This window comes from Antechinus flavipes, chromosome 1 (genome assembly GCF_016432865.1).
Source record: "Antechinus flavipes isolate AdamAnt ecotype Samford, QLD, Australia chromosome 1, AdamAnt_v2, whole genome shotgun sequence".
Taxonomy (NCBI): Eukaryota; Metazoa; Chordata; class Mammalia; order Dasyuromorphia; family Dasyuridae; genus Antechinus; species Antechinus flavipes.
Window position 1 is genome coordinate 287,849,694 of NC_067398.1, and position 19,177 is coordinate 287,868,870.

A 19,177-nucleotide genomic window follows, 5' to 3' on the forward strand; every position below is an offset into this window, starting at 1 on the left:
GCTGTGTGACCCTGGGCAAGTCACTTTGTCCAGTTACCTTGCAGAAGAAAAAAAAAAAAAAAACTCATCAAAAATCAAATGAGAGAGATTGAAGGGAAAAGTTTGTTTGTTTGTTTGTTTTAAATCAGGACTATTCAGCCCTTTTAAAAAAGGGCCAGTGGCAAGAAATTGGAAATTGAGTGGATATCCATCAATTGGAAAATGGCTGAGTAAATTATGGTACATGAATACTATGGAATATTATTGTTCTGTAACAAATGACCAGCAGGATAATTTCAGAGAGGCTTGAAGAGACTTACATGAACTGATGCTAAGTGAAATGAATAGAACCAGGAGATCATTATACATGGCAACAAGACTATACAACAATCAATTCTGATGGATGTGGTTCTCCTCAACAATGAGATGATTTAAACTAATTCCATTTGTTCAGTGATGAAGAGAGCCACCTACATCCAGAGAGAGAACCATGGGAACAGAGTGTGAAACACAAAATAGCATTCTCACTCTCTCTGTTGTTATTTGCTTGCATTTTGTTTTTTTTTTCCTCAGTTTTTCTTTTTTTTCCTTCCTGATCTGATTTTTTTCTTGTGGAGAAAGATAATTATGTAAATATGCATACATATATTGGATTTAACATGTATTTCAATGTATTTACATGTATTGGACTACTTGCCAGCTAGGGGAGGGGGTCGGGGGAAGAAGGGAAAAATTTGGAACAAAACGCTTTACAAGGGTCAATGTTGGAAAAATTACCCCATGCATATGTTTTGTAAATAAAAAGCTTTAATAAAAAAAATTAAAAATAAAAACCATTCAAGAAAAATAAGAATGTGAAAAAAAATTTAACCAACGAGAAAAGAAGATACTCTCTCAAAGAAGAAAATAATAATCATTTGAAAATTAGAACTGGGCAAGGAGAAGCCAGTTAAGCTATATGATACCAAAAAATAACAAACCAAAATATAAAGAATGAAAAAAATAGAACGGAATGTGATATACCTTATAAGAAAAACAACAGATCTGGATAACACATCAAGAAGAGAAAACATAAGAATAAGTGGATTAACTAAAAAATGTGACCAAAAAAAAAAGAACCTTAACATAATAATAGAAGAAATAATTAAATAAAAATTTACTGGAGTGATAAAACAAGAGAGGAAAGTAGAAATAGAAAAAATCCACTGAATGCCACCTCAAAGAAATCTAATGTGGGAAACACAGATATATTAATATTATTGCCAGATTTTGGAACCCCCAGAGCAAAGAGAAAATTTTACAAGAAACAAAAATGCAAACAACAACAAAAGCAATTAAAATATGATGGAGCTACAATTAGAATTGTACAGGATTTATCAGCAGTTACAGTAAAAAATTACAGATCCTGGAATAATATGTATTTTCGATAAAAATAATTAAGTAGGTCTGTAACCAAAAATATCATATCCAGCAAAAATAACCATAATATTGAATGAAAAAAATGACCTTTCAATGAACTTTCAGATTTTCAGGACTTAATCTCCACCAAACTAGAACTTAATAGAAAATTTAACATATAAGAGCTAACATTAAAGATTAAATTCATGGGACTCAACAAGGACAAATTGTTTCTGTGTCTTTTTTTTTTTTTGCATGGAAATCAATATCATATGTTTAAAATTAACATCAGTATTTGAGAATTTCAAAAGATAGACTGGGGAACAGTGAAATTTGATCTGACTCTAAAAAGTAAAACTAAGGTAAAAATAGTAATTATGTTATACAAATGAGGTGCAGAGGAAGAACCAACACAGAAGCATTAGAGAGGGAAGGAGGGCTGGTAGTTATAAATTATTCACATTGAGAATGGGTCAAATAAGGAATGATAAATATATACCACGAAGGATATAACATCTTCCAAAATCTATAAAGAAATAAGGATATGGGGTGGCTAGATGGCACAATGGATAGAGCACTAGCCCTGAAATCAGGATGACCTGAGTTCAAATCTGGTCTCAAAACATTTAACACTTCTTAGCTATGTGACTCTGGGCAAGTCACTTAACCTCAATTGCCTCAGGAAAAAGAAAAAGAAAAAAAAATAAGGATATAGACATATGTGTGGATTTATGATAGTAAGACAAAATGTGCAAATTAATGGAAAAGGTATTAAGAGGGAAGAAAAAATGGCATAGGATAAGGTGGGATACAGAATGGTATTTAGATTATTGGGAGTGCAATAAGGCATGTGTACATTAATGGGAATGGGAATATAGAAAAATGGAAAAGATTGGGGGGGAGAGAAGATAAGAGACTCACAGGGAAGTTAAGTAATGGCAATGCAAGTTAAGGAGTAGAATTAAGGTAAAAGAATTAGCAGGGATAGGAAATGAGATAAATACACACACTACAAAAAGAATCAGGAATAGAATTTATTAGAAAAAAAAGCTAAGGATAATAATCATTGGTCTCCAAAAAAGCCAAACTTAAATATTCAATCAAGAGAGAAATCAATGTTATATATGTTAGCCATATTAATATTTTTAGATACATGTTTACACATTTGTAAATGCATATATGTGTGTGTGTATGCATCTATATGCACATGCATGTGTGTATATATAGATATATGCATGTGGGGAGTGTGGGTGTGAATATATATGAAGTGGGAGGGATGAAAAGGGAAAAAGAGAATAAAGTAAAAAGTGCACAGCAGAGAACAGAAGAATAATCTGGGATTATTAATTATTAATAATAAGGGAGCAAAGAAAAGATGGACAGTCGTAATCTTTTTTATTATTATATGTTTTCTTGAAATGGAAATTTATTTTTACATATTTGAATCCTTCCTGATCTTTTGCTGGACACATGACAATGTTTTGTTTTGTTTAATTTTCCTTTTATGACTATTTTTTCTATTTTGGCTTTCTCTTATTTTGTATTGTTTAATTAATTTTTAGTTAATTAATTATGGACAGGAAAGGTGTCCCTAATAAATGTCAGTCTCTAATAGGAAAAAATATATATGCAATGAAAAAAAGTTAGAGGCCTTTCCAATAAAATCATGGGGAAATCAAAGATGCACATTATCACTAATGCTATTTAACACTGTGCTAGAAATGGTAGGTAGCACAATAAGACCAAAAGAAAAGAAATTGAGAGAATAATCAAAGGCAAAGAGGAAACAAAGTTATCACTTTTTGCTGATGATATGATGGCATACTTAGAGAATCTTAAGTAAATAATTATTAAATAAAAATAATAACTTTAACAAAGTTGCAAAATATGGCAAATCCACATAAATTATTAGCATTCCTATATCTAAACAACAGTATTCAGGAAGATTTAGAAAAAAAGAAATTTTATTAAAAATAACTATAAAAGTTACAAAATATTTGTATCTACCAAGTATCTACCAAGATTTGTAGTCTTTTGAGATTATATGAATCTAACTATAGAACAATTTTTGTAGAAATACTGACCTAAGTAATTGAAAAAATAAAGTGATCACTCATGGATAATGCAATATGACATAATAAAAAATAAATGAAATGAAAGTAAGTTCAAAATGGATACATTACTTGAATATAAAAAATAACATTATGATTAAATTAAAGATGTAAGGAAGAAATTATTATTTGGATCTATTAAGAATTCATGACTAAGGATAGTGAAAATCGCATTGACAATTTCAATAATGAATGAATATCTTACTCATGAACAACAAATATTCTAATTATTTAAATTTGACTTTATTTGTATAAAAAGTTTTATGTTCATATAGTTCCTGTGTCTGTTTTGGCAGTCATACTTATATTTTGTACAATCTGTTTTTATGGTCTAAAACAACATTAAATTCCACGAACAATGTATTAGTGTCCCAGTTTTCCCACATCCTCAGCAACATTCCTCATTATCTTTACCTGTCATCTTAGCCAATCTGATAGGTGTGTAGTGTTATCTCAGAGTGAAGACCTGTATTTTCTTGGTGTTAATTGTTAGACCAAAATTATGACAAGCAGCAGAAAATTGTCACATACTTTGTTGCATCTCTGCTTTGGAGGCTGCATTAAATGCACAATCATCTGCAAACAAAAAATCATGTACCAACATTCCCTCCACTTTAATTTTGCCTTTTAGCCATTTGCTCATTTGAGTCAGAACACTTGAAAACATCAAGACTGATTTGATGAAAATGATGGGGAAATTCAGAAATTGCTAAATGAAAAATGAGAACTCCATTGGGTGTACCCGCAGAATAGTTCTCTAATTATCCTAGGAAGAAATTGCTGACATATAGTGTAGTTTTTTCTATTTTTCTCTTTTAATTAAATCCATTTTAGCTTTAACTTTATCTGAGATCATGATTACTGGTTTTTTAACATAATAAATTGTACTCTTGCCCTTTATTTAAAAAAAAGAAGAAGAAATGAAGAGCAGGTTGATTTTAAGAAAATATAGAAAGACTTGCTTGAAATAATTGAGAGTGAAATTAGCAGAAGAGAACATCAGCAATATTGTTCAAAGACTAAATAACTAAGCAATTCTGAGTTTTATGAATATTCAAATCAACTACAAAAGATCTATAAAGGAAAATGCTTTCCATCTCCAGAGAAAGAATTTCCATATATATATGTATATGTATGTATGTATGTGTGTGTGTGTGTATATATATATATATATATATTTGTGTTAAATGTTGGAGAGGAGGAAAACAGCTTGGAATTCAAATGTACTACCAAAAAATGTTTAAGGAAAAAAAAAAGCTATTTATAATTAAATATTATAAAGTGTTAAAAAAACAATGTTGAGATTTCACTTTACATTAATCACAATGACAAAGAATCAAAAGAAGATAATGATAAATGTGGAAGAAATTATAAATTATAAAAATGGACTGTGGCTGTGGGAAAATAGGCACTATTAGTACAGCTGTAAATCTGGTTTTACCATAATGGACTGCTTCAGCAATTTGGAACTCTGTTCAGAAAGTTTCCAAATTACCCTTTGGCTTTGTTATATATACCTTAAAGAAATCAAAAAAAAAGAAAATTATCCATATATAGCAAAAAAATTTAGCAACTCTTTCCATGCTAGCCAAAATTGAAAACTAAGAATTTATCCTCCTCTTAAAAAATGACTAACCAAATTATTACACAAATGTAAAAGAATTGTGCCATTAGAAATGATGAAACACATAATTTAGGGAAGATGTGAAATGCAAAGCAAAGAAAGTATGATAATAAAAATATATAATGAAATTGTGTGTGTGTGTGTGTGTGTGTGTGTGTGTGTGTATGATGATGATAATATAATGGGGGAGAGGGAGAACCTTTAGAACTCTGACCAATGCCAGAAATTCCAAAGTATCAATATGAGATACTTACCTCTTCATAGAGTGGGGATAAACTTGGAACATAAAACTATGTTCCTATAGAAATAGGCCTACATTTTTGATCATGGCTAATGTGGGAATTTGTGTAGCTGTGTATTGAGGGCTTTATTTTTTAGGTTTGTATTTTCTATTTGCTCAGTTTGGCAAGAAAGTGAAAGAGGGGAGAGAAGACTAATAGAAGGGACAATTTAACTTTAAATTGCATCTTAATAGAAAAATTAAAAATAACTTGGCTGTTTATAGATGAACAAAATCTGTTTTTGAAATTCTCAATGTTGTTTTTTTAAGTGATGCTATATATGTTTTTACTAAATCTCATTTTTAAGAGAAAGTATAACATTCCTTCTTGGTTACCAAACAATTTCAACAGTACTTGTGGGTTGGGTTCCCAGGTTCTAGGGACATATCTATGAGTCTAGGATACAAACACTGAAGTTCATAAGCCCTAATCAGTGCACTTCTCATTTAGGACACTCAATTTGCTCTTAGTGGAAGCATTTATTCAGATGACATAATAGCCACAAAACATTACTCCTTAAACCTGCTGTACACTTTCTCACAAATAGCCATAATATCCAAAAGAAAGGTTGATTCAAACTTACTGTATAGTGATACACTTATAGGATATATGTTTGTATTCTCATTTCACTTTCCATCAGATGCTCTGTTTGGTTTCAATTCAAAGGAATTTCTTCCAGGATAAAATCTCACCACTTTGCTGCTAACACTAATCTTTATTGATACCTCCTCCTTCAGCATCTTCTATTCTCTGATTTGAGAGCTCAACAGTGGAATATCAAACTACTGCCAATGTTTGTTTGTTTTTTGACGGTGAGCAGAAATTGTGCTCAGTAAACACTACTTTGCATCTGCCATTTTGTCTAGTTTCTACTCCACAAGTTCACCAAAGTGTCAGTCTCTTTCCCCTGCTTTCTTGCCTCCTTCTGTGTGTTGTTTGCCCTTATTGGTTTTTAAAATTTTATTTTTAACCTTCTTTTCTTTTAAACTTTGAATTCTCAAATCTCTTCCCCTTCCCCACCAAGTGAAAAAGCAAACAAAATATATTTATATTTTATATATGCAATTATATATTGCAAATTATATATGCAAAATCATGAAAACCATATTTCCATATTAGCCATATTACAAAAAAGCAAAAAGTAAAATAAAATGAGAAAATTATAGTTCAATTTGCACTATAAGTGTAACAATTCTTTCTCTGGAGGTAAATAACATTTTACTGTTTGTGAATCCTTCAGAATTATCTTGAATCTTTTGTATTGATCAGAGTAGTCAAGTATTTGATTGATCATTATTACATTATTGTTACTGATGTTTCAGTTCTTTTCATTTCACTTTGCATGAGCTCATAGAGGTCTTGCAAGTGTTTTTCTCCTGAAACTCTCCCCCCCCCAATCATTCTTATAGTCGTCATACTTCACCACAATCATATGTCACATTATATTCAATTGAATTGTATATCCACTGTTTTCCATTCTGTGCCACCCCAAAAACGAGCTCCTATAAATGTACATATAGGTCTATTTTTTTTCTTTGACCTCTTTGAGATACAAACTTAGAAGTGGCATTGCTAGATCAAAGGGTCTACATAATTTTATAGCACTTTGGACATAATCCCAAATTGTTAATCAGCATGATTGGACCAATTCACAACTCCAGCAACAATGCAATTGTGTCCCTACTTTCTTTCATTCCCTCCAATATTTGTCATTTCTGATAGGTATGAAGTGGTATCTCCGAGTAGTTGTAGTTTCTCTAATTTCTCTGTTCCATATTGGTTTGGAACATTTTTTTCATGGCTTATAGATTTCTTCTTACCTATTAATATAGATTTTTTTCTTCTGAAAATTGCCTATTCATATCCTTTGACCATTTATCACTGGATTTGTATAAATTTTCCTCAGCTTCTTATATATTTGAGAAATCAGGTTTTTGTCAGAGAAACTTGCTATAAATTTTCCCCCTATTACTTCATTGTCTTGTAGCAAAATGCAGTTTCCCTGATTATCTCTTTTAATTAAGTCATTTTGCTTTTGCATATTTGAAATCATCATTGCTACCCCTGCCTTTTTAACTTATGCTGCTGTTGAATCATTTCAGTCATATCCAACTCTTCATGATCCTATTTGGGATTTTCTTTTTTGTTGTTGTTATTTATTATAATACTAAGCTTATTCATAATCAGTTACCTTTCTTTTTATATTAAAATATATGTTAAATCATATATATACAGTTATCTTGCTGTACAAGAAAAATCAGAACAAGAAAGAAGAAAAAAATACAGAAAGAAAACAAAATGCAAGCAATCAACAACAGAGAGAGTGAGAATGTTATGTTATGAGATGTGCCAATCTGGAATGTATGTCTACGCTCAGTTACCAAGGTCTTCTCTCTGGGTGTAGACGGTACTCTCCATCACTGAACAAGTGGCACTGGTTTTAATCATCTCATTGTTAAAGAGAGCCATGTCCGTCAGAAATGATCATTGTTGCTGTGTATAATGATCTCCTGGTTCGGCTTATTTCACTTAGCTCAGTTCATTTAAGTCTCTCCAGGCCTCTCTGAAATCATCCTAGTGGTCGTTTCTTACAAAACAATAATATTCCATAATATTCATATACCACAATTTATTCAGCCATTCTCCAAATGATGGACATCCACTCAGTTTCCAGTTTCTGGCCACTACAAAAAGGGCTGCTACAAACATTTTTGAACATGTGGGTCCCTTTCCCTCCCTTAAGATCTCTTTGGGATATAAGCCCAGTAGAAACACTGCTGGATCAAAGGGTATGCACAGTTTGATAACTTTTTGGGCATAATTCCAAATTGCTCTCCAGAATCGTTGGATCCATTCACAGTGCCACCAACAATGTATCCATGTCTCATTTTTTCTCCCATCCCCTCCAACACTGGCCATTATCATTTCCTGTCATTTTAACCAATCTGACAGGTGTGTAGTGGTATCTCAACCTTGTCTTAATTTTCATATCTCTCATTTGGGGTTAACTGATCCATCTACTATAGCAATTCCTGATCTGATTGATGGTGGTGTTGATTGGAGTATAACTTCTAGGGGAAAACAGCATTAAAGAGGTTCCCCCCACCCTGATGTTAAGAGTGCTTCTATTCTAACAATCTGTCAATGATTCTAAAGTCTTCTAACTTTAGAATCAATGATCCCAAGGTCCTGCTGACTTTAGAGTGCTATTGTTCTAACAATCTGCCAATGATTCTAAAGTCTGGCCTTAGTATTCTAAGTCCCACAAACATTAATAACAGACAGACAATCTATTGGTCAGTGATAACCAAATTCTTGAAACCACTTTTCAGTTCTACCTACAGGGGTCTTCAAACTTTTTAAATAGGGGGCCAGTTCACTCTCCCTCAGACTGTAGGAGGGCCAGACTATAGGAAAAACAAAAACTTTATTTTGTGGGCCTTTAAATAAAGAAACTTCATAGCCCTGGGTGAGGGCGATAATTGTCCTCAGCTGCCGCATCTGGCCCGCAGGCCATAGTTTGAGAACCCCTGCAGAGGTCTAGACCATAAAATTAGCATATAATGACATGAAACTGGATAAATTTGTCTCCTTTCTCTTGGTTCTTTTAAAAATTCTTTTGGAATTTAGCCCACTTCAATGGCATTACAATTACATTAAACTTTACCCCTTAACTTGGATATGGATTCAAGCCTGCAAATTCTTGTGAGACACCTTGTAATACCCAACCTTTTGGGGACCCCTCTCTGAACCTCAAACATTTGGTGACACATAGGAGAGAATCTGTCCTCCTCTGGCTTGATTCCTAACCTGTCAAGGTAACCAATTTTTTTCTCCCTCAATCCCATAATCAAGACACCCCAAGAAACTGGGAGAAGTGTTGTCTGGTCATTGAGAGCTCCATACTCAGCAAATTTTCTTTAACTGAGGGTGCCAATCTGGGGGCTACAGAAATAAAGTCATCTAATTAAAAATAAAATAGCATCTTAGCAGATTCTCAAAGTTTTGAGAGCAATGATTAGAAAGTTTGGCAATTAGTCATTTTAAGTCTTCAAGAAAAATTCCAAGAATTTGCACCATTCCGAAAGAAAAAACTTTTTGTTAACCTTTCTTGTATGGAGTCCCCTTCCACTTTTTTGGGAAAGCACCCTAGAAAGTACTAAGGGCCCCTCTTGAAATGGATGCTGTCCCTAATCTGCTTATGCATTCCTAAAACCGTGAGACTATTATTTTGGTTTCAGCTCTGTCTGCAGTCAGAACTATGTTGCCAGCTCTTATTTCTGTTTCCAATTGCAGGTACACACAGGCCCCAGATATGCCACCTTAAGACCTTGATAACTTGACAAATATAAAACTTAAAGAAATATTGTCTTACTACCTGTCTAGGAATGTAATTCTTAAATGTGATAAACTTAGGAGGCAGACAAGAAGCAGTCTGGTGTAATGTTCTTTAATTCAGTTTTCCTGGAGGTCTCTGGAGCAGCCTTTGTTTCAATTCAGTGATCACTACGTGAGTAACCAGAATTTTTTTATTTCTTTATTATTTCTTTATTGGAGCTGGGCAGCTTTCTTAGAAGCCTTTGGGAATCTTGGTTTCAGTGGAGAAAATGCAGGAGGAGAACCTGCCATCATAGGGTGTGAGATGGGATGAATCTGTCTGAATCCAAGGGCTTGTGTTTCAGCCTCTAGTTCTCTCATCTTCTCTGCCTCTTAATCTGGCTGAGTTTGTTCAAGTTTATATGATCTCTTATCATAGGTGTGAATCTTGTAGAACTATATTAAGCACTAAGTACATGTACTAAACTAGAGAACTATTAAATACCATGCTAAACTAGATAACCATTGTCTTTATCAATTCCATTGACTTAACCACCTTATAAGAATCCTTGTTTTAAGTACAAGAGTTCTGGCCCATAACAGTCTGGGAAAGGAACTCTATTATTATAATGAATGCTTCAAAGAACTCCTTTATAGAATTTTCCTATAAATATGTGTCTCTGAAACTGATTGGTAATTACCCCTGGTCCTGATGGTGTTCAGTACTGGCCAGTGACAGTAAACACTCTTAAATTTTCATTATTTTGGCTGTCCTGTATTTTTTCTCACCTGAGCACTTCATTTGGAGGCTCCCCAGCAAGATAACCTTTGGCTCTGTTTGACAGCCAACTCCTTTCCCTAGAGGTCAAAGGGGGTCACCATCTCTAGGAGGTGGCCACTGAGCCATGGACCTTGGTAACCCACTTTTGTGGACTGGGTGAGGAGATATAAATTTGATTTAATTGGCTTCGCGTGATCTAGGAACTGGTTCAGTTTCAGGTGAGTAGTCTGGAATAGTAGGTGGCTATGCTGGACACAGTATCAGTACCCCCTACTGGCTCCCATGGGACACCATTGGAGGGCCCTGGCTGGATAGGATGTATGTTGTGTTCCAGAATTGTTTGTCTACTGTCTCTTTGTCTTTAAGTGTTCTTGTGTTTATCTGGTTCTGTGTGCCAGTAATCCAACACTAGTTTTGAGTGCCTTTTGGCATCATCTGGTTATCTCTGGGCATTCTCGGTGAAGGCAGAGAAATGCACCAAACAGAGCTTGGAAGCCTAAAAGGCTCTGGATTCTGGGAGGGAAGACTCTCGAGTTGCAACAACTTCCTTCAGGGCTATTTTAGGTTTCCAAATAGCCCCTAGTCTGTATATGTTAAATGTTTTGTTTAATGTTGTAATTATGCCATCTATATCTGTGTGATTTCAGTTCTGTGTTTGTGAATTGCCTGTCTTGTATGGATTTGAAGAGCTCTGTTAAGTTTTAAGAACAATGATTAAGAAATTTGGCATTTGGTTATTTCAATTTTGCAACTGTGCTTAGTAAAAATTTGCTTGTGATTTTAAACTTTTTAACCTGTGGTACTAATTTATAAGTAAAAGAACAGAAAAGCTTAGCTATTTTAAATTGTTAGGGAAATTTTACCCTGAAAAGCAGGTTTTCAAAGCATGCTAGAGAGGAGTAACAGCAATAAAACATCTGCTTAATGCCACCTGGGAAAAAGAAGTTTATGCTAGTGGCCTTGAAACAGGCAGAAGGAAGAAAAAAAATTTTTTTTAAATTATTTTATTTGCTTCAGTTTTTACCTTCTGAAATACTGATAATTGTTAACATTATAAGTTATGTTTTGCTGGACATGTGGATTTTATGGAGTTATTTAGCTATTCACTGTTTTGTGAATCTTAAAACTTCTGAGGAGAGAAGGAAAGGAGAATGATGGTAATTTATGAAAGATTGGTTTGTAGGAGCAATTGTAGGTTTGAAGGTATATATAAGCAAATCTTTTTATATCCTCCTTATCCAGAGGGATAGAATAGAAATAATCCTTAGTATTTACAAGCCAAAGAGGACATTCCCTAGAAAATTGAGTAGGAGATGGAAGTCCAGGCTAAAGAGTTCCCATAGTTTCCATCTGCTCATTCACTTTTCTTAAATCAGTCAATACCCTCCATTTTCCAGATTTCTTTTTTTTTTTTTAAATAAATACAGAGGAATTCCATGGACTTAGAGAAGGTTGTAAGTGTCCTTGGTCAAGTTGCTCCTATACTACATCTAATAAGGCCTGAATTTTATCTTTGGCTAAGGGCCACTGTTCTACCCACAGTGATCTATCACTTTTCCATTGAATGGGAACAGGTGAGACTGCCGACAGGCCTTCAAGAGCACCCCTACCTAAAAAGTCAAAGTACTCAATTGTAATCCTGGTGTAAGATGTCTCTTCCCCATAGATTGATGGGGATTTTTTCAATTATAAAAGGAATAAAAGCTCCTAATTCACCTTTAAATATCCATAAAGGAGTAGCACCAACTTCAGCTGCTGTTGATCCTCTTTGCCAGAGATACAGTTGTCTGCCTTAATCTTTGGCCAATGACTGGGCCAATCGCACCTCTAATCACTGTACGATCTGCACCCGTGTCTACCAACCCTTTCAATGGTATGTCTTTACACAGATAGTGAGCATAGGTCGGTCGGCTGTAATGGCTGCATTCGAGAATATTCCTGTATTCTGTTGCTGGGAATAAAAATCTGGATTAATATCACCAAATTGCCTATCGGGAGTATGTATCAGTAAACCTAATGCTATTACTTCTCCTGCTTGATAAGTCATACATTGTCTACCTGTATTAGTGACAAGGATATTAGCTACACATTCCCCAGATTCCCAAATCAGTATATAGATGGACACTGTTTTGTAAGCATTCTCGGGATGTGAAATGGTCGAGCTTAATTTTTGTCGAGGCAAGGGAACAGATTTCATCTCCCCAGAGGATATCTCAGTAGTCCCACCTGCATACAACTATATCCTCCCAAATTGTAAATCTTTTCTCCTATCAGGTTGCTTCCTGGCTGATTGATCATGTAATCCCTTTCTACTATTAGATTACTTCTCAGCTGACTGGTCATTTCTCAATACTAAACTTCTTCTTTTTTAAAAAAAAAAATTATTTATTTATTTTTATTATAAATTTTTATTGACAGAACATATGCATGGGTAATTTTTACAACATTGTCCCTTGCACTCACCTCTGCTCCAACTTTTCCCTTCCCTCACTCCATCCCCTGCCCTAAATGGCAGGCAGTCTTATACATGTTAAACATGTTAAAATATATCTTAGATACCATATGTGTACAGATCCATACAGTTCTCTTGTTGAACATGAAAAAACAGATTCAGAAGGTAAAAATAAACTGGGAAGAAAAATAAAAATGCAAGTAGTCCACATTCATTTCCCAGTGTTCCTTCTCTGGGGATAGTAGATTCTGTCTATCACTGATCAATTGGAACTGAATTGGATCTTCTCTTTGTTGACGATATCCACTTCCATCAGAATGCATTTTTATACAGTACTGTTGTTGAAGAGTATGATGATCTCCTGGTTCTGCTCATTTCATTTAGCATCAGTTCATGTGAGTCTCCCCAAGTCTCTCTGTATTCATCCTGCTGGTCATTTCTTATGAAACAATAATATTCCATAACATTCATATACCACAACTTACCCAACCATTCTGCAATTAATGGGCATCCATTCAATTTCCAGTTTCTAGTCACTACAAAAAGGGCTGCCACAAACATTTTTACACATGGAGGTCCCTTTCCCTTGTTTAATATCTGTTTAGGATATCTTTTGGGGAATAATTCCAAACTGCTTTCTAGAATGGTTGGATTCATTAACAACTCCACCAATAATGAATCAGTATCCCAGTTTTCCCGCATCCCCTCCAACATTCATCATTATTTTTCCTATCTTCTTAGCCAATGTGACCACTATGTGAGATAGTGGTATCTCAGAATTGTCTTAATTTGCATTTCTCTGATCAACAGTGATTTGGAACACCCTTTCATATGAGTAGAAATAGTTTCAATTTCATCATCTGAAAATTATCTGTTCATATCCTTTGACCATTTATCAATTGATAAAAAAAAAAATTGGAGAATGGCTTGATTTCTTACAAATTGAGTCAATTCTCTATATATTTTAGAAATGAGACTTTTATCAGAACCCTTAACTGTAAAAATGTTTTCCCAGTTCATTGCTTCCCTTCTAATCTTGTCTGCATTAATTTTGTTTGTACAAAAGCTTTTTAACTTGACATAATCAAAATTTTCTATTTTGTGATCAATAATGATCTCTAGTTGTTCTTTGGTCACAAATTCCTTCCTCCTCCACAAATCTGAGAGGTAAACTATACTACGTTCCTCTAATTTATTTGTAATCTCATTCTTTATGCCGAAATCATCAACCCATTTTGATCTTATCTTGGTGTATGGTGTTAAGTGTGAGTCCATGCATCTACCATACTAAATTACAGTTTTCCCAGCAGTTTTTTGCCAAATAATGAATTCTTATCCCAAAAGTTGGGATCTTTGGGTTTGTCAAACACTAGATTGCTATACTTATTAACTCTTTTGTCCTATGAACCTAACTTATTCCATTGATCAACTAGTCTATTTCTTAGCCAATACCAAATGGTTTTGGTGAACGCAGCTTTATAATATAGTTTTAGATCAGGTACAGCTAGGCTACCTTCATTTGAATTTTTTTTTATTAGTTCCCTTGAAAGGCTTGACCTTTTGTTCTTTCAGATGAATTTTGTGGTTATTTTTTCTAGGTCATTAAAATAGCTTCTTGGGAGTCTGATTGGTATAGCACTAAATTAATAGATTAGTTTAGGGAGTATTGTCATCTTTATTATATTCACTCAGCCTATCCAAGAGCATTGAATATTTTTCCAATTGTTTAAATCAGACTTTATTTGTGTGGAAAGTGTTTTGTAGTTTTGCTTATATACTTCCTGACTTTCCTTTGGCAGATAGATTCCCTACTATTTTATGCTATCAACAGTTATTTTGAGTGGAATTTCTTTGTATCTCTTGCTGTTAGATTTTGTTGGTGATATACAAAAATGTTGTTTTTTGATTTATTATGGATTTATTTTGTATCCTGCAACTTTGCTAAAGTTGGGGATTATTTCTAATAACTTTTTAGTAGAATCTCTGGGGTTCTCTAACTATACCATCATATCATCTGCAAAGAGTAATAATTTGGTTTCCTCATTACATACTCTAATTTTTTAAATCTTTTTCTCAACTCTTATTGCTGAAGCTAGCATTTCTAATATAATATTGAATAGTAATGATGATAGTGGGCAGATTTGTTTCACTCCTGATATTATTGGGAATGGTTCCAGTTTATCCCCATTACATACGATAGTTACTGATGGTTGTAAATAGATACTCCTAACTATTTTAAGGAAAAATTCATTTATTCCTATAGTCTCAAGTGTTTTTATTAGGAATAGATGTTGGATTTTGTCAAATGCTCTTTCTGCATCTATTGAGATGATCTTATGGTTTTTGTTAATTTGGTTATCGGTATAGTCAATTATGCTAATAGTTTTCCTAATACTGAAAAAGCCCTGCACTTCTGGTGTATCATCGTGAGGATGATTTTCTGTAATCATTTTGCTAATATTTTATTTAAGATTTTTGTATCAATATTCATCAGGGAGATTGGTCTATAATTTTCTTTCTCTGTTTTCAACCTACCTGGTTTAGGTATCAGTACCATGTCTGTCTCATAAAAGGAATTTGGTAGGACTCCTTCAATCCCTATTTTTTCAAATAGTTTATATAGCATTGGAGTTAATTGTTCTTTAAATATTTGGTAGAATTCACATGTAAATCCATCTGGTCCTGGGGATTTTTTCTTAGGGAGTTGGTCAAAAGCTTGTTCTATTTCTTATTCTAATATGGGACTGTTTAGCCTATTTACTTCTTCCTCTGTGAATCTGAGCAAGCTATATTTTTGAAAGTATTCTTCCATTTCATTTAAGTTGTCAAATTTATTAGCATAAAGTTGGGCAAAGTAACTCCTAATTATTGCTCTAATTTCCTCTTCGTTAGTGGCGAGTTCTCCCTTTTCATTTTTAAGACTAACAATTTGATTTTCCTCTTTCCTTTTTTTAATCAGATTTACTAAGGGTTTATCTATTTTGTTGTTTTTTCCATAGAACCAACTATTAGTTTTATTAATTAATTCAATAGTTTTTTTTTTTTGCTTTCAATTTTATTAATCTCTGCTTTTATTTTTAGAATTTCAATTTTAGTGTTTGACTGGGGGTTTTTAATTTGTTCCTTTTCTAGCATTTTTAGTTGCAAACCCAGTTCACTGACCTTCTTTTTCTCTATGTTATGCAAGTAGGCCTCTAGAGATATGAAATTTCCCCTTATCACTGATTTGGCTGCATCCCACACATTTTGGTATGATGAATCATTATTGTCATTTTCTTGGGTGAAGTTAATAATTATGTCTATGATTTGCTGTTTCACCCAATCATTCTTTAGTATGAGATTATTTAGTTTCCAATTATTTTTTGGTCTATTTTCCCCTGGCTTGTTAATGAATGTAATTTTCATTGCATCATGGTCTGAAAAGGATGCATTTACTATTTCTGCCTTACTGCATTTAAGTTTGAGGTTTTTATTTCCTAACATATGGTCATTTTTTTGTGTAGGTTCCATAAACTGCTGAGAAGAAAGTGTATTCCTTTCTGTCTCCATTTTGTTTTCTCCAGAGATCTATCATATCTAACTTTTCTAGAATTCTATTTACCTCTTTGACTTCTTTCTTATTTATTTTGTGGTTTCAGTTATCTAATTCTGAGAGTGCAAGGTTAGGATCTCCCATCATTATAGTTTTGCTGTCTATTTCTTCTTGCAGCTCTGTTAATTTCTCTTTTAAAAATTTAGATACCATTTTTGCAAACTAGATGGTGGGGAGGAGGCACACATTGGCTTAAGCTCCGCGTTTTCCCTCAAAATTTAATTCATGACAAGCCTTGGAATTAATGCTTGACTGAAAAAAAAAAAACCCACAAATAATTACCAAGAGAAGACATCCTTGAAATTCACCAGAAAAAGTCTGTTTTTCGTTGAGGGTAAGGATGGTTTTAGATTGGACGCAGGTTGAGGGGAGGCAGTGGCAGCGAGAGCACAGCAGGCAGCTCACAGCTGAGCAGACCTGAGGAAGATATCGTCTGGTCCTCAACACAAATGACTCTCAGAGAAGAAATTTAAAAGGCTCTCACAAGAGAACTAGAATAAAAATGAAAAAAGGAAAGGGAGGTTTGGCAAGAGAGTCTGGATAAGGCATCCCACTCATTTCAAGGCAGAGTGGAAAAAGAAAGCAAATCCTTGAAAAATAGGATTAGTGAATTGGAAAAAGAAAATAGCTCTCTAAGAAATGAAATTGGCAAAATGGAAAAAAAAATTCTATAAAACAAAACAACTCACTTAAAAACTCAATTGGACAATTAGAAAAAGATATTTTAAAAGTGAGTGACAAAAATATTTGAATGAAAATTGGAATCAAACAAATGGAATTGAATGACTCAGGGAGACACCAAGAATCAGTCAAGCAAAACCAAAAAAATGAAACAATGGGAAAAAATGTCAAATACCTTCTTGGGAAAACAACAGATCTAGAAAATAAGTCTAGGAGAGAAAATCTGAGAATTATTGCACTCCCTGAAAAATATGATGAAAAAAAGAGCCTAGACACTATTTTCCAGGAAATTAACAAAGAGAAGTACCCAAAGTCATAGAAACAGAAGGTAAAATAGACATTAAAAGAATTCATCAATCACCTACTGAAAGGGATCCTAAAATCAAAACACCAAGAAATATAGTGGCCAAATGCCAGAACTATCAGAAGAAGAAGAACTAACCCTACATACCGCAAGTGGCTAGAAAAAAAATCAATTCAAATATAGAAGAGGCACAATAAGGATTACCCAGGATCTAGCAGAATCCACATTAAAGGATCAAAGAGCCTGGAATATAATATTCCGAAAGGCTAAGAAACTTGGTATGCAACCAAAAATAATTTACCCAGCCAGAATGAGCATCTTTTTCCAGGGAAGAAGATGGATATTCAACAAAATAAGTGGATTTCACCTATTTTTGATGAAAAAACCAGAACTTAACAAAAAGTTTGATTTACAAATATAGAACACAAGAGAAATCTAAAAAGATAAAAAGAAATCTTGGCAACTATATTTCTGCTATAAAGATATATAAAAAATACATGTATACCTTCTTCTAGAAACTAGAGGTGGAAAGGAAATTGTACCAGAAAAGGTACTGCATCTCACGAAGAAGCAAAGAAAACTGATGAATACAGTGTGTATCTTACTGCCATCAGAATTGGCTTAAAAAGAAAAATTTTAGACATATTCGATTTATAGTGAAACTTCTCCCACCTCATTGAAAAGTGGGAAGGGAAAAGTGAAAAGGGAAGGAGTAAGCCAAGTGGAAAGGAATACAGAAATTGTGAGGAAAAGGAGTAATATAGGGGGAGGAACTCTAAGGTGGGAGGAGGGATACTAAAAAAGGAGGGCTGTGAGAAGGAAGTGGTACTCATAAGTTTAACACTGGGGAGGGGGGTAAGGAGAAAGGAAGGGAGAAAAGCATAAACAGGGGTTAACAAGATGGCAAGTAATAAATGTGAATGGGATAAACTCCCCCATAAAGAGGAAGAGGTTAGCAGAATGGATTAAAAACCAGAATCCTATAATATGTTGTTTACAGGAAACACACCTGAAGCAGGGAGATACATACAGAGTAAAAGTAAAAGGTTGGAGCAGAATCTACTATGCTTCAGGTGAAGTCAAAAAAGCAGGGGAGCCATCCTGATCTCAGATCAAGCAAAAGCAAAAACTGATCTAATTAAAAGAGATAAGCAAGGGCACTATATCTTGCTAAAGGGTAGCATAGAAAATGAAGCAATATCAATATTAAACATATATGTACCAAGTAGTATAGCATCTAAATTCTTAAAAGAGAAATTAATAGAGCTGCAAGAAGAAATAGACAGCAAAACTACAATAGTGGGAGATATCAACCTTGCACTCTTAGAATTAGATAAATTAAACCACAAAATAAATAAGAAAGAAGTCAAAGAGGTAAATAGAATTCTAAAAAAGTTAGATATGATAGATCTCTGGAGAAAATGAAATAGAGACAGAAAGGAGTACACTTTCTTCTCAGCAGTTCATGGAACCTACACAAAAAATGACCATATATTAGGACATAAAAACCTCAAAACCTCAAACTTAAATGCAGTAAGGCAGAAATAGTAAATGCATCCTTTTCAGACCATGATGCAATGAAAATTACATTCATTAACAAGCCAGGGGAAAATAGACCAAAAAATAATTGGAAACTAAATAATCTCATACTAAAGAA

General features: G+C 33.7%; 1 pseudogene; it reads right to left on the reverse strand.

Annotated features, from left to right (window-relative positions):
• Positions 1–19,177, reverse strand: part of LOC127545366 (nucleolar GTP-binding protein 2-like) — a 47,411-nt pseudogene that overhangs the window by 16,852 nt on the left and 11,382 nt on the right.